Raw genomic sequence first — 23,938 nt, 5'->3', positions numbered from 1 at the left:
AAAAATAGGCAAAGGACCAAGAATAACTCAGAAAAAACTGAGTAAAATCCTAAAGGGAAGAAAAATAGGTCTTGAATGAGAGGACTTCTAAGAATTCATGATGAAAAATGAGAGCTAAGTAGAAATGTTGAAATATGACAATGGTGTAAAGAGGTACATAAAAAGGGTAAATAACAGCCAGTCATCACAAAGACTTTAGAAAGATGAAGTGTTTTATCCTAATGGGAAAGAAGGAGAAAATATATCAGCATTTCCTAAGACTTAAAATTTAATGGGAGTGACAGAGATAGTCAAATAAGATGGAGGATCAAGGTATGCTGTTTATAATCTTTTTAAAAAATATTTTATTTTAAATTCATAAAATAAAACAAACATTTTCATAATAAAGTACCATAACAAGGATGATTGAAAATAAAATAGTAGATTTGCCATGTAAAACTTGTTATTCCCTGCAAATATGCAACAGTGATCATGTAATATTCTTTTTCCACTTTTTTCTGTCTTACTCCCTCCCCAACTTAGAGATCTCTGCCATTAAACACAAATAGCCATATAAATATAAAATTATTCTATACATTCTTGTATTTATCAATTCTTTCTGTAAATCTATATAAGTTTTATATATCCTTTATTTTTTAATTTCTGTATAATAATCAAAATTACTTAATTGCTTAAAGTCATTGTTAAAACAATATTAGTGTTACTATACACAGGATACTCTTGGTTATGCTCACTTCACTCTTCATCATATCACGTAAATTTTTTCCATGTCTTTCTAAAATTATTGAATTCATCACTTCCTGTATCACAGCAACACTCCATCACAATCAAACACTATAATGTAATCAGCCATGTCCCAACTGATGGGAATTAGTGCACTTTACAGTTCTTTGCCACCACAAAGTTTTCATTACTATTTGTGCATTTGCCTCCATCTTATTTTTTCATTATGAGAAATAAATTCCACCAATCCTCTTTTTAAAATTTCCTAGTGTAACCTTTCTACCCTTCCTTTTTCCCTTTCTCTTTATATGAAGGTGGAAGGAGAACATAAGATAACAATATAGGGCAAACAGAGAAGCTGAGAAAGAAAATTGTGAGTAAAAATAAGTCTATACAAATAAGGGGTCATGAGGCTCATCATTTGAATATTACTTTGTTGTAATGGAGAGTCAAGTGATCAGAACCAACAATACTATACGATGCAACGATGGCATTGTCAAAACCATTTTTAAACACTTAAAAAACTCCTATCAATTCAATTATCAACAACAATTATAGAGAACTAATTCAGACCAGAATGTTGCCCTCTTCTTAAGAAGAGAGAACTAGCTATTCAGAGTGAGATAAGTGTTTTTGAATATACCTACTATGCTTGATTTTATTTTTACTACAGGAATTTTTGTTTGTTTGTATAATTTATTTTGTTTCCAGGAAAAGGAGAAAGCAGATGCTTGTAAATTGGGGGGGGGGGAACTGAGACAATTTTTTTTTTTAGACGTCATAGAAATAAAAGAAATAGCAGTAGCCATCAAATCTAAATACCTGAAAAACAGCCCATACTCTATTGTCTGATGATATATTGATCATCCAGTTCTTATTTAAATATCTCCATCTACATGTGTATTAAATTAATTGTTGGGAAATTTGTCACTTTACATTTTTCATCTTTTATTCCTAATTGTACCTTCCAGGCCAAAACAAATGAGACAAATCTCTCTACCAAGTTTCTTCTTCCAGACTTTCAGAAACTTAAAGACTGTTATCATTTATGCTTGAATCTTCTTTACAGACTAAAATTTTCTAGTTCTTACTGTCAATATTATCATAATATGAGTTGAAAGGCTTTAACAACCCAAACTGCCCTCCACTGGCTAGATGTTCTTCAGCTGATTATTATTCTTGATAAAATGTGGTGCCAAGAAGCTAAACACAATATTTTTAGATGAGGTGTGGCCAGAATAAAGAAGAGTAATTGAATCAAAGTATGCATGGAGCTTGCACAGAGAGAGCTTCCCTACTTGCTTCTATTGACTGAGTGTGTTAGCTCAGTACTTAGGCACTTCAGAGATAATAACAGGATCCCTGCAGTGGAGGACTCAGTAGGTGATACTATCTTTCCAACTATTAAAAAGTAAATGTAACCCATGTTTTGAAACAGCTTTTGTTCTTGCCAGTAGACTTACTGTCAGAAGATTTGGTTTCCATTTCAGATTTTACCACTAAGTATTTCCCCAACTGAATTAAAAAACAAAAAACAAAAAACAAAAAAAAAAAAAACAAGGAAAAAAAAAAACATTTGTAGTATTAGTAAGTATCAGCAGCAGCAATAATGACAGTGGTAGCAATGTAATAATAATAATATTTGTAATGCCAAATTCATAGAATTATTAGAACATTTAAAAAAGTTAAAATATTGTTCATTGGTGAGACTTTATCTTTGAGGAGAGAAAGAATTCAAAAAGACAACAGAACCCTCTCATTTAACATTTCATTCAGGAGTCCAAGCATGACCAATGTTTGATTTTATATACCTAAAATTTCATGTAAATGTATGATAAGAATTAAATTGTTAAACAAAAGGGACAAAACACACATTTAACAGGGAAAAAATTTGATAGTGTTGTCAGGCACAGAAAGTGAGTGAGATTAAAAAGAAAAATATGGTTTAATGATGTGCGTTGAGAAATACAACCTAGATGGTTATAAATAATATATAAAGTTTGTTTAACAATTTATAGTATATATTTTTTTTCATCATAGTGTTAATGTTAGACCTAAATTCTATTTTCTCATAGTTGATATGATTGGAATTTTTGAGCTGGAAACTTGTTTTGAAAAGTAATTTATTTTCCCTTTTATATTCACTATTGTCAAAGCTCACATCTCTGCTTTTTCTTTATTAAAAGTTAAAATTCTCAGCAATAAATTTTCATTATAGATTCATTTAGATCTCAGCCTTTTAGCAAGGTTATTACTCCACCTTTATTTTGTCAAGCAAGTAAATTGTAGTACCAAGTATAAGTGACTTGTTCTAAAAGATAGCCAGAATAACAAATCCAGCATCAGCACCCATCGTTCCTAGCTTAATAAATTGCAGTTACTCTCATAGACCAGAAACAAAACTCCTTCAAGTCTGTCACTCACTAATATAAAATCTATTCTTTATGTTTTTAAATTTGAACATATGAAATCCATTATGTAAACATCAACATCTTGTGTCACAGCAGGAAACAAAAACACCAGTTTGTACCTGTTTTCAACTATTTGACAGGTTGTCAAGTGGAAAACATTAGATTAGTTTTCTTCATCCTTAGAGGGCAAAGCTGTGAGCTATCCCACCACCCTTTTCTTTTCTGTCTCTGTCCCCTCCAAACCTCTACCTCCATTTCCTCCTCCCTTTCCTTTGTCTCATAGCATTTCAAATGTGTAATAAAGTGTTCATATGGTAAGGGGGTACTCCCTCACTGGAGGGTTCCAAGAGAACACTGATATGATCAGTTGTTGGAGATATCATACATAAATTCTTCTTCAGGAATTTGTTCAACTAGGTGGTCTTAGAGCTTTCTTCCAATGCAGAGATTCTGTGATTGTGATTCTGTTTGCAATTTATTTTAGTTAAATATTGAGAAAAGGATAAGAAAGAACAATGTTAGCCAATCCAAGGAATAGAGCATTGAGAATTTACATCCTCAGGGTAACTTCTTTGATATGAATAAAATGAACTAACCCACTTTTAAAGAAGAAAACATTATGATATTTAAAGATAATAACATTAAGAGCATGAAAACAAGAAAACAAAGATGCTTTTTTTTTTTAATAGTTTTTATTTACCAGACATATGCACGGGTAATTTTACAACATTGACAATTGCAAGCCTTTTGTTCTAATTTTTCCCCTCTTCTCCCCGTCCCCAGATGGCAGGTTGACCAATACATGTTAAATATGTTAAAGTATAAATTAAATACAATATATGTATACATGTCCAAATAGTTATTTTGCTGTACAAAAAGAGTCGGATTTTGAAATAGTGTACAATTAGCCTGTGAAGGAAATCCAAAATGCAGGCAGACAAAACTAGAGGGATTGGGAATTCTATGCAGTGGTTCATAGTCATCTCCCAGAGTTCTTTCCCTGGGTGTAGCTGGTTCAGGTCATTACTGCTCTATTGGAACTGATTTGGTTCATCTCATTGTTGAAAATGGCCACATCCATCAGACTTGATCCTCATATAGTGTTGTTGTTGAAGTATACAACGATTTCCTGGTCCTGCTCATTTCACTCAGCATCAGTTCATATAAGTCTCTCCTGGCCTTTCTGAAATCATCCTGTTGGTCATTTCTTACAGAACAATAATATTCCATAATATTCATATACTACAATTTATTCAGCCAATCTCCAATTGATGGGCATCCACATAATTTCCAGTTTTTGGCCACTACAAAGAGGGCTGCCACAAACATTCTTGCACATACAGGTCCCTTTCCCTTCTTTAAGATCTCTTTGGGATGTAAGCCCAGTAGTAACATTGCTGGGTCAAAGGGTATGCATAGTTTGATAACTTTTTGAGCCTAGTTACAAATTGTTCTCCAGAATGGCTGGATGTATTCACAATTCCACCAACAATGTATCAGTGTCTCAGTTTTCCCACATCCCCTCCAACATTCTGCATTATCTTTCCCTATCATTCTAGCCAATCTGACAGGTATGTAATGATATCTCAGAGTTGTCTTAATTTGCATTTCTCTGATTAATGACTTGGAGCATTTTTTCATATGGCTAGAAATAGTTTCTATTTCTTCATCTGAGAATTGTCTGTTCATATCCTTTGACCATTTATCAATTGGAGAATGGCTTGATTTCTTATGAATTAGAGTCAATTCTTTATATATTTTGGAAATGAGGCCTTTTTTAGAACCTTTGACTGTAAAAATGTTTCCCAGTTTATTGTTTCCCTTCTAATCTTATCTGCATTAGTTTTGTTTGTACAAAAACTTTTCAATTGGATATAATTAAAGTTTTTTTACTTTGTGATCAATAATGATCTCTAGTTCTTCTTTGGACATAAACCAACTCTTAATCCCAAGGCAAGTCAGTGGACATTGACATTTGGTCTTCATCAAGCTACACACCTGGGAAGAAATGCTCTTCACTTCCTTGTGAGGCACATTTTTACAGGTCACAAGCTGGGAGAAATGATCAGACAGGTCTGCCAGGCCTGCCCAATTTGTGTCCAAGTAAATCTTGAAGGAGCTGTTAAACCTCCCCCTCTCCTGCAGTCTGTTCAGAGAAGGAGCACATAACCAGGGGGAGATTGTCAAATAGACTTTATGCATATGCCCCCTTGTAGAGGTTTCATATTGCTTCTGCTCTTTGTAGACACCTTTATTAACTGGGTAGAAGCTTTTCCCTGCAGGACAGAGAAGGCTCAGGAGGTATCAAAGTACTTGCTTAAAGAAGTCATACCTCACTTTGACCTACCTAGCTCCTTACAGAGCAACAATGGTCCAGCCTTTACTTCTCAGGTAACTCAGAATGAAGCCAAAGCACTCAAAATCCCCCACCACCTTCACTCTGCCTGGCCTCAGGCTTATGGGAGGGTGGAGAAAATGAATCACACTCTCAAGGGAGTCCTTACTAAACTGTGCTTAGAGACTCCAGAGGATTGGATGAAGAATCTCCCACTAGGGCTTTTTAGTCTGAATTGTACCTCCAGAGAACATTAAGCTGATTCCCTTTGAACTTCTGTATGGAAGGCCCTTCCTCACCTTTGACATTCTTGTGGATCCTAAACAGCATCTGGTCATGCAATTTACCATACAGCTTGGTGCAGTCCAGAAAGCCCTTTCTGAATACACGAAAGAGCATCTCCCTAAACATACAGATGTTCATACTCAGACTGTCTCCCCTCTAAATCCCAGAGGCATGCTATACTTGAAATCCTGCAAGCCTCAAAGTGCTGACCTTCTAAGTGTAAAATGGAAGGGCCCATATAGGGTCATTCTGACTACTCCAAGATCAGTCAAACTGGAAGTGTCCCCCAGCTGGACTCTAAAATTAAAAATGCTGCTTCTGTTTCCTCTCCTTCAGATATCTCAGAATATTACTGTGAGCCCAAAGAGGACCTGATGTCATGGCCCCGGCCAGCAGTTAACCCCTTGTTAGCTTTTCAGCTAGGGAGCTCCATGGGAGTGGGGGCGTTGGATTGGCCATCAGCATCTTTAAGGCAGCCCACAGATGGGACCTGATGCATTTTTTACAAAGGCCCCATTCCCAAACATCATTATCTCTACCCTGAATGACAACCTACTTCTAATCTACTCCTGAGATTTGTTTCCTCTAGGCTCCAAGCTACCAACCTCTAATTATTCCTTCAGCCTAAAGATCATGGAACACTCCATATCTCCTGGCCTGAGCTGCTGCAGTCTTCAGATCTACCAATTCCCTTCCTGGCTTAGATCCCCAGTGACAGTAGGGACAGCGCTATGAGCCTTTGTCCCATTACCCCAAATGAATTTGGGTCTAGACTGCTTGATGGAGGAAAATCATATAAATTGTGTCTCCTCTGACTTTTGGGGTGAACCCTGAAACTGTCCCCCTTCTAGGGAAAATTCCTGAGTCTCAAACTCTCTTCTGAAAGAGGTACACCCTCAGAGAACCCAGTTAATTGCTCACCCTCAGTTGAAGATCATGGCCAGGGATGTGGTCACACCATCTATTGAGTTGAATATTAGTCCAGAACCACTAACCAGCTCAAACACCTAAGATAAGTGACATCTCTTCATTTGGAGATCTAGACCTGGGGCATAATCAGCACTGAGTGAATCAAACTCATTCAATTAAATTAATTAATCCCATTCAATTTTGAATTGAATTGAAGCCCCAAGCCTCAGAAGGCTAATAAAAGACAACTTTGAATCTTTGCAGGATGCCTAATCAGGACCTTGCCTGAATTGAAGATATTCTCTGCTCAGTGTAACCTACCTTTGCTTATTCCCTGCCTACTAAGAAGGTTGATTTCCTAGCAAGCTGTCTGTTTAGGGGAAGTAAAATTCCTTTTGCCACAGATTTCAGGTTTGTTTTGCATAGGAGGGGATCTCCTACCCCAATTCTCGAACCTCATCTTTTGGTTACCTGGCCTCATCATAGTTTCTGAGATAAGAGCTCTTGTTTTCAAATCCAAATTTTTCCATTTATTCTTGTGTGGCCTTGGACAAATCACTTAAAACTGGCCTCATCTCTTTCCTTATCCATAAAATGAGAGGGTTGGACTAGATAAGGTCTAGTTTTCTTTACAATTTTAAATTTATGGCTCTATAAATCAATATTTTTCACTCTAAGTCTATGTGCAAGATGATTCAAGAGAAGAGAATAATCACAAGGAATAAAAAGAACAATGTGAACAAACTGACACCATTCAGTAAGTTTATAAAACTCTTTGTATATTTTAAAATATTTTAATTGTTAAAATTGATGGGTTAAAAAAATTATCTTGTCTAATATTATTGAGCATTGTTCATCTTTCTCATTGATCTATACCAACAGCCCATAATTGCCTAATTGCTAAAAAGTTTGAATAGCTGGTAATGACCTCATCTGATAAAAACAGATTATATTTACTTGAGCATATAAGTATATTAAATTTCCATTTCAAGAAAGTCGATATAATAAATACTACACATAGTGTTCCCAGGTATCTATCTATTTTTTAGCTTCCTTGTAGATTTTCTTTTGTTCTCTGTCCCACGTGCTTTACTTTTTTCCCCTGTCTTTGCCCCACCCTCTCTTTCATACCCCAAGGAGAATATGGTTGTCTAATTATATTTATACAAACATACTTACATATATATGGATATACTCACAAAAATATTTATCCATATATACACAAAAGTGCATACAAATAACATAAGTCTCTATAACTGTATATATACTATATATAATATATGTATGTATGTGTGTGTATATATATAATATACATTGATATACATCTGTGTAAGACCACATTATGCTTATTTGTCCTCTGTTTCTGTAAAGATAGATATCTTCTTACATATGAACAAGTCTTTTCATACTTTTCTAAAATAAGTGACTCATTATTTTCTGCACCTCAGAAATAGTCTAACCTACAATCTAGTTACACCAAATAATCTAAAACAATATAGATTAATATGACTGAGTGAAATTTCTCTATTTTCTCTTTTGATTAAATCTATTTTAGCTTTAACTTCATCTGCCTTATTTCTGTCAGCTACTTTGCTCTGGTATGATTTAACCAATTCCACCTCCACCCATGCAAGAATTTTTGCCTTATTCTCTCTTATCCATCCTTTCCTCTTGTCCTCCTATTTCCATATTAATTTAGAAGACTTTAAACTCTTGAAAAAATATATATTTTGTTTCTTCTTTAACCCATTTCTATTCATCTACACACTCTTCTATTCCACCCCATTTATACTATTCCTTCATCTTTTTTCTTTAAAAATTTAGGAGACTTTTATTCCCTTCTAACTATAGATGTTGTTCTTTCTTTAATTATATTTGATGAGTAGAGTTCTATCTATTATCCTCTTACAATGTTTTATCCTCTATTTCTTTATTTAGGAAGAAAATAACTGCTTGAAAACTAGAATTGGGCAAGGGGAAGCCAGCAAAGTTATAAGAGACCAAGAAATAAGATAAAATACAAAGAATGAAAAAAATAGAAAACTTCTCTGGATAACAAATCAAGAAAAGAAAATTTAAGAATAATCAGACTACTTGAAAGCTATAACCAAAAGAAGAACCTTAATACAGTAATAGAAAAAATAAAGAAAATTGTCCTGAAATGTTAGATTTTAGAAGACTTTTATACCCTTCTAGATATACATGTGTTGTCCCTCTTTATCCCATTTCCAATGAGAGTAGGAATCTAAAATTATCATCCCTCCTTCCCCATTTAATTCCTCTGTCAGTTCTTTGTCTTACATCTCATTCATTTAGCATAATTACTCTTTTTGCTTTTTCCTACAGCATTTTGCTTTTTAGAATCACATCATACTAAACTCTATCCCAATTTTTCTTTCAAAATACCATTTACTAATCACAATCTTAGACATATGGTTTACATTTTCATGTATAAAAAGTAAACAACTTTTCCCTATTGAGTCCCTTGTAATTAGTCTTTGCTGTTTACCTTATATTTCCCTTGGATCTTATATGCCAAATTTTCTATTAAGTTCAGATATTTTTGAGACAAAATCTTGAAAGCCTGACAATTAATTTAATATCTTTTTTTTATTCAAGATTATATTTAACTTTATTGGGTATGATTTTTTTCAGCTGCCACTCCAATTCTCTTTTCTTTTATATATAAAGTTCTAAGACCTAAAATCTTTTAATGTAGTCTGTGCTAGGTCTTGTACGATTCTAATTATGAATTTGTCATATTTGAATTTTTTTTCTTGTTGCTTATAATATTTTCTCCTTGACCTAGGGCTTTTGGAATTTGGCAGTGATGTTCCTTTCAGGTGGTAATCAATGGATTTTTGTTCTATTTGTAATTACCTCCCCTGTTCTTACACTTCAGGACAATTTTCTTTAAGGATTTCTTGTATTATTTTATCAAGGTTCTTTTTTGTTGATTATTCCTTTTAGGTAGTCCAATTATTCTTATGGTTCCTCTTCTTGCTCTGTTCTGCAGATCAGTTGACTTTCTTTTGAAATGTCTTACTTACTCTTCTATTTTTTAATTATTTATATTTTGTTTTATTATTTCTTGGTCTTTTATAACTTTACTGTCTTTTCCTTGTCCAACATTAATTCTTCTTCTTCTTCTTCTTTTTTTTTTTTTTTTTTTTTTTTACTTCTCTCTTGGTATTCTTGATCTTGATCTTTCCAAATAAATTTTGTTATTTGTTTTCTTAGCTTTTTAAAATAATTCTTTGGTAGATAATTGGTATTGTCTTGAATGAGTAAATCACTTTAGCTAGAATTGCCATTTTATTATATAGACTTAGGCCTATCAATGCAGAATTAGTATTTTTAATTGTTTAGATATCTTTATTGTATGAAAAGTATTTTGTAATTGTGTTCATACAGTCCTTGTGTGACAAGTAGACTGCCAAATATTTTATACTTACTGTTGTTATTTTTAAAAGAATTTATCTTTCTGTCTTTTTCCTGCTATGTCTTGTTGATAGCATGTAGAAATAGAGATGCTTTCTGTGGCTTTATTTTAAATTCAGCAACTTTGATGAAATTATTATTTCTTTTTTTCTTTTTTTTTTTTTTTCTGAGGCTGGGGTTAAGTGACTTGCCCAGGGTCACACAGCTAGAAAGTGTTAAGTGTCTGAGATCAAATTTGAACTCAGGTCCTCCTGAATTCAGGGCTGGGGCTCTATCCACTGTGCCACCTAGCTGCCCCTGAAATTATTATTTCAACCAGTATTTTAGTTGATTCTATAGGATTCTCTAAGTATATTATCACATCATCTATGAAAAGTAATGCTTTTATTTCCTCTTTACCTATTTTTATTATAATTTGTTTTGTTCTTATTGCTATAGCTAGCATTTCTAATCTAATATCGAACAATAAAAGTGATAATAGAAGTCTTTCCTTTTTCATTTTTCCTCCCTCCACACACTGTTTTGTTGGGAAACTTTTAGTTTATCTCCAATAGTGATAATGTTACTCTTGTTTTAGATGTTACTATACTTATTTCAAGAAAAACTCTATTAATTATTATGCATTCTAATGATTCCAATAAGAAAGGGTTTTGTATTTTGTCAAAAACTTTTTCTGCATTTATTAATATAATCTTTTTGTTTTGTTTTTGTTATTGATATTGTCAATTATGCTGATTGTTTTCTTAATATTGAATCAGCCCTGCATTCCTATTATAAACTGCACCTGGATATGATCTATAATCTTTGTGCTATATTGCTATAATCTTCTTGTCAGTATTTTATTTAAAATTTTTGCATCTATATTCTACTAGTAATTTTATAAATGTTTTTCTTTCTTCTTTTTGATGTTTCTTGTTTGGGAATTGAAACCGTATTTGTAACTTTAACTTTCTTAATCTTCATCAAATAATACAGCAACCACTATACCAAGGCAAAAGATATGATCAATTAAATTTACAGATTCCTAACCCTCAAGCTAGAAGGTAAGAAGTTCCATTTCATTAGGATTGTCCATAAAAGCCCATTGGAATTATAAGGAAATATTGATTCAGCTCTGTATATTGAGGAAGTTTTAGTTAGATTATTTTACATAAGACTAAAACCAATTCATATGATCATACAATTATTTCTTTAGCTATGGAAGTGACCTCAGAAGTCAACTAGTTGACCACTTCATTTTACATATAAGGAAGCTGAAGGCCAGAAAGACTGTGACTTTCCTTAGGTCTCAGAAGTAATTAGCATCATAAAGATATTTGAATCTATATCCTCTGTCTCTTAAAAGTGCTAGAGCCTCTTTCTATGAGTCATCTACCTTCAATCATCAATAAATTGTTTTATCTCTTTTCAATAAATAATATCAACAAAGTATTTGCAAATTTTATTAAATATGTTGTGACCTGATTTTTATGCATTCCAATTGTATAACCCCGAAATATTAATTTAACTTGACAATTAGAAAAATGTTTAAGACTAGAATTCCCAGATGAGGCCTACATAATAGGGGGAATTTTTTTTCTTTCTTTGTTTTGCTGAGGCAATGAGGTTAAGTGACTTGCCCAGGGTCACACAGCTAGCAAGCATTAAATGTCTGAGGCCAGATTTGAAATCAGGTCCTCTTGACTTCAGGGTTGGTGCTCTATCCATTGCACCACCTAAATGCTCCCAAAATTTCTTTCTCCAGGAGCTTACCATACCAATGAAATGAGTCCACATCCTATGCTTTAGGTAAAATGGCTCATTTAAAAGATAACACCAGAAAATTATTGCCCATCTAATTATACCCCCCTCACTCCTTTCAAAGAGATTTACTTTAGTAAATTACAACAATTTAATTCTCCAAAGGAAAACGAATTTGAAAATATATGTGTATGTATGCATGTATTGTGTTTGTATATATATGTATGGTCCCGACCATAATGTTATACCTATCACTAAACTATAGAACCTCAGCAGGAAAATTTGGAAAACATCAACATATTTCACAGATTCCTTTGAATAAAGTGATGTCCTTTATCCCTCCCTGAGTCCAAGATTTCTTTTCTAATCAGGTAAGTTTTAAAAAATAAGAAGCTCAATCCACTGTAAAAAAGAAAAAAAAAAAAAAAAGCAAGATCTATTACAGGGGTTGTATAGTACAAGATCACAAAACCTAATGACTTAGGTCAAAATTTTATTACCTGGGAAGAAGCATAGTACAAAAGACAAAAAGTCAGATGGATCAGTCTTTCCAGTCCCTAGAGAAGATACTGATTAATTCCTCTTCTGTACTTTGAAATAAAACAAAAAGTTATTTTGACCAAATAATGTCCTTTTAGAGAACAAATACCTAAACAGCAAAGGTCTTATTTAGTATACAAATCACAATGAATACATATAGATACACTGAGTAAGATGATAAATCTGGAAAGGCAATTACAGTTGATTTTTCAGTATTTCATGGACTAGACTAGAGAAACAATTATATGATGCAAACATTTTTGGTTGAATTATGTCCCACAAAAAATTATTCTGTTTTTCCAAGAAAACTGCTTTTAAAAGACATCCCACCAATAATACCTTCCACTAAGTTGTTAATTAAAAACAAAACAAAAAAAACACACACACACAAAAAAAAAACTTGCCAATAAAACCAATTTTAGTCTCTCATTAAAGGCTTACTTATGATGGTTGGAGTTATTTATTGGAGTTATTTATCTGCTTATATCCAAAAATGACACTCTTTCAGAATACTTTTCTCAGCCCATCTTGTTCTATACTGGAGCTGTTTAGCAACCTACTTAGTTCCAGTGTCTGGAGCAGAGAATTATATTTGGAGTCAAGAAACTTGAGTTCAAATTTTGATTTTGGCACTAATTAACTGTGTGATCTTTGGTAAGTCCCTTCACTTCTCTTGATAATTTTTCTCATCTGTTAAATGGAGATGTTCAATTACATGGCTTCTAAAATGTCTTCCAACTTTAAATCAATGAAATTGTTTAAATTTTAAGTCTTTGATTCCATTTGGGATTGCTTAACCACTACTTAGATACTTTTTTGAAAAATATTTTGCTATAACTTATATTCTGCAATATTTTAATGTAAGATACTATATGCTACCATGAAAAGTCTAAAAGGACAGTTACTACTACATTCCTTACTTGACCCTTGGCATCAGCAATATGTGCCAGTGCCACAGTCTACTACATCTTCAATTCTTCCTCATTTCCATTAATTAATAGCTTAGTGGTGTATAATAAATATGACAGTAATCTACTAGCCATCAATTTTTAACATTTTGCATTATTACTGTGTGGAATAGAGAGATAAGGTGAAGAACTTACAGGAATATGTGAATTCTTTTTCTGTATTTTATTTTCATTATTTCATGTGTTTGACCTATGACCTGTATAATATGTGTAGGCCCATGTTTACTTGAGCCTTGGGCAGCTATAAACATATTTACTTAACCTGATGATATTTATCAGTATTTGACATTTATCAATATTTAGTCTATTAACTTGACCACTATCTGTTTAGTTATCTAAAAGCCAGAAGGCCTGATTTTCTGTTTCCTAGAAATCAGGTGATTTCAGGGAAACAGAAACCTTCTATTCCAATCTCTCCAGATAGCAACAACCAATTAGATGCCTCCCTGTCCTCTTCTCAATGCTCTCTTACTTGTGATGTAATCTCTTGTATGAAACCTGTGTATCTTTACTAATTCTTTAGCCCTCCTACCAAGAGCTTTGTGTTTCTTACCTTGTGATAGGGTGGCTCATCTTCCAGAGGTTTAATAAACAACCTTTCTGCTTTCTATTTTGAGTGATCTCTGAGTAGTCATTTTGGGTAAGGGTTTTTTCATACATCCATCACATTACCACACTTCCCATTTCTCAAACTTGTTATCTGGGCTTCAACTTGGAGAAAAGAAATTCAAATATATCATTTGAGCACTTCTTTGTATCTCCAAAAATTCTGAAAGAACTAAAATAAAATGTAATAATAGTTGTTATGGGCCAGAACTCTGAACTTGAAACAAAGGATGCTTACAAGTTACTAAGTGGAATTGATAGAAACAATGGTTATCTAGTTTAGCATGGTTCAGTATGATTGATTTAATCCTACAACAAATAATGGTTTTCTAGTGATTTAGTGATTGGTTTATACTCAGTGCAGAGCATATAAGCTAGGAGCCTTATCCAGGAAGCTTTCAGAGAGATTCAGAGGGCAGAGACAACAGGTGGGAGCTCAAGCTCTTGGAACCCAGGAGAGAAATAGGCCCCTGGAAAGGAGAGAAGACTTAGCGATAATAAAGAATTTGGAATTTAATCCCTGGCTACTCATGTGATAATTATTGAATTGACCCAAAGGCTGTTCCCTAAAACCCCCAAAGACCTCCAAGAAACTGAACCAGAGAACATTACATTTTGGTGTCCAAAGAGGGGCAAAAATAGTACATTTTTATATGACTTTAAAGTTTGCAGAATATTTTGTAATAAATATCCCATTAATTCTTAAAATAACCCTGTGAAGTGGGTTTTTTTTATCATCCCCATTTTATAGATGAAATTAAATCTCAGAGAGGAAACGTCAATATATAAGGAGCTCTCAGATGATGAGTGAATAATTCTGCATTTTGAGCCTGACTACAAGTCCTTGCCATATTTTAGAAGCAAACCCTTATAAGTAAAGATATGATGTTGGGATTAAATGAAGCACTTGTATGTCACTGAATAATTAATACCAGAAGGGTTACTTTACCATAACACAATCAAGATATGCAATGTAGATAGAGTGACACTTAGCTTTTGGATATCTCCCCTCTACTCCCAACTCTTATTTAACTGTGTTCAATTAGGAAAAATAGAGCAATTTATATCATCTTTGGAAATCCACTCAGTTAGAAAGGGCTTTCACTCTGTTGGATGGTACTTAATATGCTTTCATGGATGACAAAACTGCAACAAAGGAAGTCAGGAGAAATCAAGTCCAAGTAACATCACTGATCCTTTTTATGGAAAACAAATTCCTATTGTGGGAATAGAGAAGCCTTGGTTGCATCAAATCACAAATCTCATCATGCATTTTTATTCATAAAATTTGTATGTATAGGTTATAAGAAGTGTAGGTAAGGCAGAGCAGATGCGATTTCATTTGTATAGGGAGCTTTCAAGAAGAAAATTTCCCTTAGCACTTCAGATTTCTGTCCTGTAACATACAGGTTGATAGCAATACTTCTCCAATTTTAAAAATATTTTTCTTTAAAATTCTTTCTTTTACTATGAATTATTTTTACCATGTATAAATGGGACACATTATAGGAAAGTTAGCAGATCCACATATGCACATGTGTATATCTTTGAAAATGTTAGTAATATACAATTCCCAGTATATTTTGTGTGCTTCATCACATCCTTAACTATAGCATCTCATTAGAGAGTTCTCAACAACACTAAGTGGTTAAGTGACTTGACCTAACTCCTATGGTAAGCAGATATGTGTCAAAATTATACCTGTCTTCTAGATTCTGAGGATAGCTTTACATTTTTTACAAAATGTCTTGATATATATTATTTTCCTGAAGAAAAATTTTGGACACCAAGTAGGACAGTGGATAGAGTATCAGGCTCAGAATGAGGAAGACCTGAGTATAAATCTAACCTCAGACATTTATTAGCTGTGTTACCCAGGGCAAGTCACTTTACTCTGAAGCAGTTTCCTCATCTCTAAATGGCAAATCATTCTAGTATCTTTACCAAGAAAACTTTAAGTGGGGTTGTTAAGAGTTGAATTGGATTGAAATGAAGAGCAATATTTGACTACAACATATATATCTATATTTATCTATCTGTCTATCTGTATGTATTACTTACAATTTCTGCAAGATAAAATGAGCAACATTCTTGTTTATGTGTCATGAGTAATATATTTTGAAGATGTGGTTTTATTCACCTTAGTAATAACTAAAACAATAGTCTTCTCATCTCTTCATTTCAGTCAGTGCAAAAGCTATGGCTGATGACATGGATATTTTAAAAATATACTAAACTTACATCAATTGGCAAATTACTAAACAAGTTGTAGTATATGAAGATAATGTTCTATTATTGTTCTACAAAAATGATTAATAAACTGATTATAGAAAGGCCTGGAAAGATTTGCATGAACTGATGCTGAGTGAAATAAGCGAAACCAGAAATAAATAGTACACAATAATAGCAAGAATGTGCAATTATCAACTATTAAGTATCTGGTTCTTCTCAGTAGTTCAGTGATTTAAGGAAACCGAATGTAAATCAACATATGCTGTATTCATTTGGTTCTGATTTTTTTTTTTAATCTCTCCCATGGTTTTTTTCCCTTTTGTTCTGATTTTTCTCTTCCAACAAAATTCATATAATGATGTACATTAAAAATAAACTAAAAAAATACTAAACTACCACCAAGTATCACCAACCAGTTAAGCAAAATGCAAATCCAATTACAGAACCTCACAAAAAGGGGATAGAAAAGAATATAAAAAAACTGGAAGTGGAGGAAAAACTATAGAAATATATTTCACAAAATTATAATAACACGGAGAAATACAACACAGTACTTTGGAAGCAGAAGTAAGAGTCTAGAAGGCACTAGAGAAACATGCATGATCTCAATTCTAATTTCAATATACCCGCAATGTCTAATTTGCTATCTCCAAACAACATGGCATAGTGGAGAAAAGCATTAGATCTAAGTCAAAAAATCTAAGAACAAGTTCAGGTTTTTCTCCTAACTAATTGCAAGTCATTTGCAGTTACCTGGGGATTACTTAACTATTCATACAGGCATTGCACTCATTTGCAAAACAGGCTTAATAACAATAGTTAACATTTATGTAATTTTTCCCAAGTTCATAAAGCACTTTTCATGTTGTCTCATTTGACCCTCAAAATAGCTCTGAGTTCCACTCCTTTTAGAGTTTCTCATGTTACTTTCATAAGACTAAATGTTTTTTTCTAATTTTTTTGGCGGGGCAATTGGGGTTAAGTAACTTGCCCAGAGTCATACAACTAGTAAGTATTAAGTATCTGAGGCTGGATTTGAACTCAGCTCTTCCTGACTGGTGCTTTATCTACTATACCACCTAGCTGCTCCTAATTCTTTTTCATTTCTATGGAAATCAAAGCATTCTCTTATAGTGTAAAAGAGTCTTTAGATATGGAAGGACTGAATGAAAATGATTAAGAGATATCTAATACCATAGCTAAATGTGGAGAGGGTAATATGGAAATCCTTCATCCAGTTTTACTTAGTGAATTACAGGCTTTGGTGAATTACAATTCAAGATAGATTTCAGTTATGGTTGATAAGCTGCTGTTGGTTTTGGATGATCTTTACAAATTGTAAATAATGGGGTAGTACTGAGGGATAACAAATATTTTTTACAACTTGTTTAAGAATGGAGATCTAATTCAGTTCCAATTGATCAATGATGGACAGAATCAGCTACACCCAGAGAAGGAACACTGGGAAATGAGTGTAAACTGTTTGCATTTTTGCTTTTCCTCCCAGGTTATTTTTACCTTCTGAATCCAATTCTTCCTTTGCAACAATAAATTTTATTCTGCACACAAATATTGTATCTATGATATACTATAACACATTTAACATATATGGGACTGCCTGACATCTAGGGGAGAGGGTGGAGGGAAGGAGGGGAAAATTCAGAATAGAAATGAGGGCAAGGGATAATATTGTAAAAAAAAATTACCCATGCATATGTACTGTCCAAAATAATTATAATTATAAAATTAATAAAAATGTAAAAAAAATGGGAGTTTATAAGATGATGTCATTTCCTAGGGTATAAATGATGAAATTATATCAACTGATAGTTTTCAAAAGAAGGTATCAAAATTATCATCAGTAGCCATAGGACAAAAGTGCTCTCAACTTGCTATTGAGTAAATAAATGCAAATGTTTTAAAAACAACAACAAAGTGAAATACCACTTCATACCCTTCAGATAGGCTAATATGACTGAAAAGGAAAATAGCAAATATTTAAAGAAATGTGGACAAATAGGGACACTAAAGCACTATTGGTGGAATTGTAAACTGATTCAATCATTCTGGAGAGCAATGGGGAATTGTGTCCAAAGGGCTATAAAACTATGAATATCTCCTTATTCAGCAATATCACTTATTAGATTTGTACCTCTCAGAGAGCTCAAATATAAAAGGAAAGGACATATATGTATAAATATGTTTATATCAGCTTTTTGTGATGAAAAAGTGTTGTGTTTTTTTTTTTAAATTGAGGGGATGGTCATCAATTAAGGGACAAGTTGTGGATTGATGATTGTTTTTGAATACTATTGTGCTATAAAAAATGATAAACAAGATGATTTCAGAAAAACCTGAGAAGAGTCAAATTAACTGATATAAAACGAAAGGAGCAGAGGAATATTGTACATAATAACAGCAATATTGTACAATGATGACTTGTAATTGCATTAGCTGTTCTCACCAATATAATGAACCAAAGGACTTATGATGAAAAGTGCTATACAGCTCCAGTTAAAGAACTGATTAGTGCAGTGGATAGAGCACCAGTCCTGAAATCAGGAGGATCTGAGCTCAATTCTGGCTTCAGACACTTAACATTTTCTAGCTGTGTGAGGCTGGGCAAATCACTTAACCCAATTGCTTCAGTGCAAAAAATAAAACAAAACAAAACAAAACAAAAATCCCAAAACTTATGGAGTCTGAATACAGATTGAAGATTTTTTTTTGAAAAAAAAAAAACAATATTCTTATTATTTTTAATCTGTGTTTTCTTTTGCAACATGTCTAATGTGGAAATGTTTACATGACTGCACAGGTATATATCAAATTGGTTACCTTCTCAATGAGCCTGGAAGGGAGAGAGAATTTGGAACTTTAATTTTTAAAAGAATGTTTAAAAACTTTTATTTACAAGTAATTGAAAAAAAATAAAAATAGTGGGAGAAGATGGATATTTTAGCTTAGATAGTGAGCTTCTCCTGACTTATAGTCTTAGAATGACATTTACTATAATTTATATAGTACTCTAGAGTTTACAAAGTACTTTATATTCACTTATTTCCTGGAAACATTCTTGATTTTATTGTTAAAGAGATGGTCAGTAAGCACTTAAGAAAGGAAATGGTGATCATTTCTTTTTTTGACAGTATTATGTCCCTCTCTTTTATGTTCACTGCTGTTTAGTCAAAATGATCTTCTAACTAGTTCTGATATATGACATTTCATATCCTACCTTTATCCATTTATACTGACTGTTCATTATGCCTGAAATCTACTTCTTGTTCACCTCTGCCTCTTAAAATCCCATCTGTTTCAAGTCTCAACACAATCACCCTATGATATATGATGTCTTGCCTAATACCTTATTAACTTCCTTTCTAAATTGTATATGCCTATTCCTGTATAAATTATAAGTCCCTTGAAGGTAGAGGTTATGTAACATTTATATTTCTATCTCCAACACCCAGCAGAGCATCTGGCATATAGTAATTGCTTAATAGATGTTTTGATAGAGTGATCAAACACCATACAGTATATCTGGATTTCAACAAAGCATTTCATAATCTTTCACAATCTTCTTATGATCAAAATGAGAAGAGATTGGCTAGATATTAGTACAGTTAAATGGACTCAGATCAAGTTGAATGACGGGACCAAAGAATGATGATTCAGAAGGTCATTAGTGTAATGGCCCAGGGATATGTCCTCAATCCTGTTGTACTTAGTATTTTAAGAAATATTTTTGAAAGCTTAGATGACATGCTTATGATTTTCAAATGACAAAATGATGGGAGAAATAACTAATTTTTTGGATCTTAGAATCAGAATCTATAAGACTAGAAAAATCTGTCAAGTCAAGCATGATAAAGCTAAATAAGAATAATTTGAAAGTCCAATATTTGGCTTAACAAAAATCAACTGTAAAAGTACAGAATAAGGAGCCATGGATAGTGAACAATTCAAGTGCAAAATATATAGGTGTTTTGTAGTGTGCGGAAAACTAAATATCAGTCAATAATACAGGTAGTAGTAATGTGACTGATGCATCTGTTAATGAGGTTTTAAGTTGTATTAATAGAAGTACAATACCTAGAATTAGGTAGTGATAGTCATGATAGTGACAATTAGGGACAACTAGATGACATAATGAATAGACTGCCAAACCTAAAATCAACAAGACATCTTCTTAAATTCAGGTTTAACTTCAGATACTTACCAGCTATATCACCCTGGGCAAGTCACTTCATCTTGTTGACTCATTTTTTCTTATCTGTAAAATGAGTTGGAGAAGGAATTGACAAATCACTTCAATATCTTTAACAGGGTCATGTCAAATGGGGTCATGAAGAGGCAGATGACTGAAACAATAACAATGACAAACCATTATTTATTCTGTATCAGTCAGATCACATTTTATGTCTGTTTCTGAGCGCTACATTTTATGAAAGGTGAAGTAAGAAAATGGCTAACCTAGAGAGATTTATATATTCATTAGCCCCATCTCCAAGCTAAGACTTTGGACTAACATGACCTGGTATCATCCTGAGACTTACCCACAAGAGATGCATTTCTCTTTGTCTTAGTTTTCCTAATCCAAAATTTCTCTAGGAAACCTCCAAAATAAAATTCAGACATATTTAATATGTATTACTTTTATCTTAAATTTTCATATAAACAATTATTTGGTGGGACAGGTATCAGGCAAGGGATTTTCCTTCATCCCTCAAAAAACATAAAAGAGTTAAAGAATTCCCAGGAGTCCATAAATCAATAAACATTTATTAAAAATCTTATGTGCCAGATACTGAGCCAAGCACTGGGTACAAAAGAAAGGTGCAAAAGATTGTTCGTGCATTACCACAATTAAAACATAAAGAATACAGAAATAATCTATTACGTTTTCTTAGAAAGAAACTAAACTTCTAAGTTTATTCAAGCCTTATAACATTCCAATATTTTTCAGAATCCATTCAGTCTATCAGTTGATTCAGCAGTACCATTCTGTGGTTCAGGTTCCATTTGAAAGGTAAAGATATTTTCAGGGCTGTTGAATAAGCAACTTTCATCCAATTGAATAGTACTTTTAGCATAACTGTCAGACTATGCTTTCTAAGCAGAATGCTACACTGCAATTATGCAGATTTTCCTCTTCTTTCTTTGATATTAGGAAATCACCTACTATATTTAAAAGATCAATCCAACCCCCAACCAAAAATTAAACTTGAAATACAAAAATTAAAAGGAGAAATCAATAAAATTGAAAGTAAAAAAACTATTGAATTAATAAATAAAACCAAGAGTTGGTTTTATGAAAAAGCCAATAAAATAGATAAACCTTTGGTAAATTTGATCAAAAAAAAGAAAGAGGAAAATCAAATTGATAGTCTTACAAATGAAAAGGGGGATCTTTCCACCAATGAAGAGGAAATTAGAGAAATAATAAGGAGTTACTTTGCCCAACTTTATGCCAATAAATTTGATAACTTAAGTGAAATGGCTGACTTCCTCCAAAAATATAGGCTCCCTAGATTAACAGAGGAGGAGATAAATTGCTTAAATAGTCCCATTTCAGAAAAAGAAATAGAACAAGCTATTAATCAACTCCCCAGGAAAAAATCCCCAGGGCCAGATGGATTCACATGTGAATTCTACCAAACATTTAAAGAACAATTAGCCCCAATGCTATATAAATTATTTGAAAAAATAGGGGATGAAGGAGTCCTACCAAACTCCTTTTATGACACAGACATGGTACTGATACCTAAACCAGGTAGATCGAAAACTGAGAAAGAAAATTATAGACCAATCTCCTTAATGAATATTGATGCTAAAATCTTAAATAAGATATTAGCAAAAAGACTTCAGAAAATCATCTCCAAGATAATACACTATGATCAAGTAGGATTTATTCCAGGAATGCAGGGCTGGTTTAATATTAGGAAAACTATTAATATAATTGACCATATTAATAATCAAATTAATAAGAACCATATGATCATCTCAATAGATGCAGAAAAAGCATTTGACAAAATCCAACATCCATTCCTACTAAAAACTCTTGAGAGTATAGGAATAAATAGACTATTCCTTAGAATAATCAGGAGCATATATTTAAGACCTTCAGTAAGCATAATATGCAATAGAAATAAACTGCAACCTTTCCCAGTAAGATCAGGAGTGAAACAAGGTTGCCCACTATCACCATTACTATTCAATATAGTACTAGAAACGCTAGCCTCGGCAATAAGAGCCGAGAAAGAGATTCAAGGAATTAGAGTAGGAAATGAGGAAATTAAACTATCACTTTTTGCAGATGACATGATGGTATACTTAGAGAACCCCAAAGACTCTGCTAAAAAGCTACTAGAAATAATTCAAAATTTCAGCAAAGTGGCAGGATACAAAATAAATCCACATAAATCCTCGGCATTTTTATATATCACTAACAAAATGCAACAGCAAGAGATACAAAGAGAAATTCCATTCCAAACAAATGTTGAGAGTATAAAATATTTGGGAATCCATCTACCAAAGAATAGTCAGGAATTATATGAGAAAAATTACAAAACACTTGCCACAAAAATAAAATCAGATTTAAATAATTGGAAAGACATTCAGTGCTCTTGGATAGGCCGAGCGAATATAATAAAGATGACAATACTCCCCAAACTAATCTATTTATTTAGTGCTATACCAATCAGACTCCCAAGAAACTATTTCAATGACCTAGAAAAAATAACAACAAAATTCATATGGAAGAATAAAAGGTCGAGAATTGCAAGGGAACTAGTGAAAAAAAACTCAGAGGAAGGTGGTCTAAGTGTACCTGATCTAAAGCTATATTATATAGCAGCAGTCACCAAAACCATTTGGTATTGGCTAAGAAATAGACCGGTAGATCAGTGGAACAGATTAGATACAAAGGACAAAAAAGGGTACATCTATAGCAATCTAATCTTTGACAAACCCAAAGATTCCAACATTAGGGATAAAAATTCATTATTTGGAAAAAACTGTTGGGAAAACTGGAAATTAGTATGGCAGAAATTAGATATGGATCCACACTTAACACCATATACCAAGATAAGATCAAAATGGATCCATGATTTAGGCATAAAGAGGGAGATAACAAATAGATTAGAGGAACAGAGGATAATCTACCTCTCAGACTTGTGGAGGAGGAAGGAATTTATGACCAGAGGAGAACTAGAGATCATTATTGATCACAAAAGAGAAGATTTTGATTACATCAAACTAAAAAGTTTCTGTACAAATAATACTAATGCAAACAAGATTAGAAGGGAAGTAACAAATTGGGAAAATATTTTTAAAAACAAAGGTTCTGACAAAGGTCTCATTTCCAAAATATATAGAGAACTGACCCTAATTTATAAGAAACCGAACCATTCTCCAATTGATAAATGGTCAAAGGATATGAACAGACAATTCTCAGAGGAAGAAATTGAAACTATATCCACTCACATGAAAGAGTGTTCCAAATCACTACTGATCAGAGAAATGCAAATTAAGACCACTCTGAGATACCACTACACACCTGTCAGATTGGCTAAGATGACAGGAACAAATAATGATAAATGTTGGAGGGGATGTGGGGAAATTGGGACACTAATACATTGCTGGTGGAGTTGTGAAAGAATCCAGCCATTCTGGAGAGCAATCTGGAATTATGCCCAAAAAGTTATCAAACTGTGCATACCCTTTGACCCAGCAGCGCTACTACTGGG

The sequence above is a fragment of the Sminthopsis crassicaudata genome, chromosome 1 (assembly GCF_048593235.1).
Source record: "Sminthopsis crassicaudata isolate SCR6 chromosome 1, ASM4859323v1, whole genome shotgun sequence".
In the NCBI taxonomy this organism is placed as follows: Eukaryota; Metazoa; Chordata; class Mammalia; order Dasyuromorphia; family Dasyuridae; genus Sminthopsis; species Sminthopsis crassicaudata.
Note: the sequence above shows the minus strand (reverse complement) of the source record.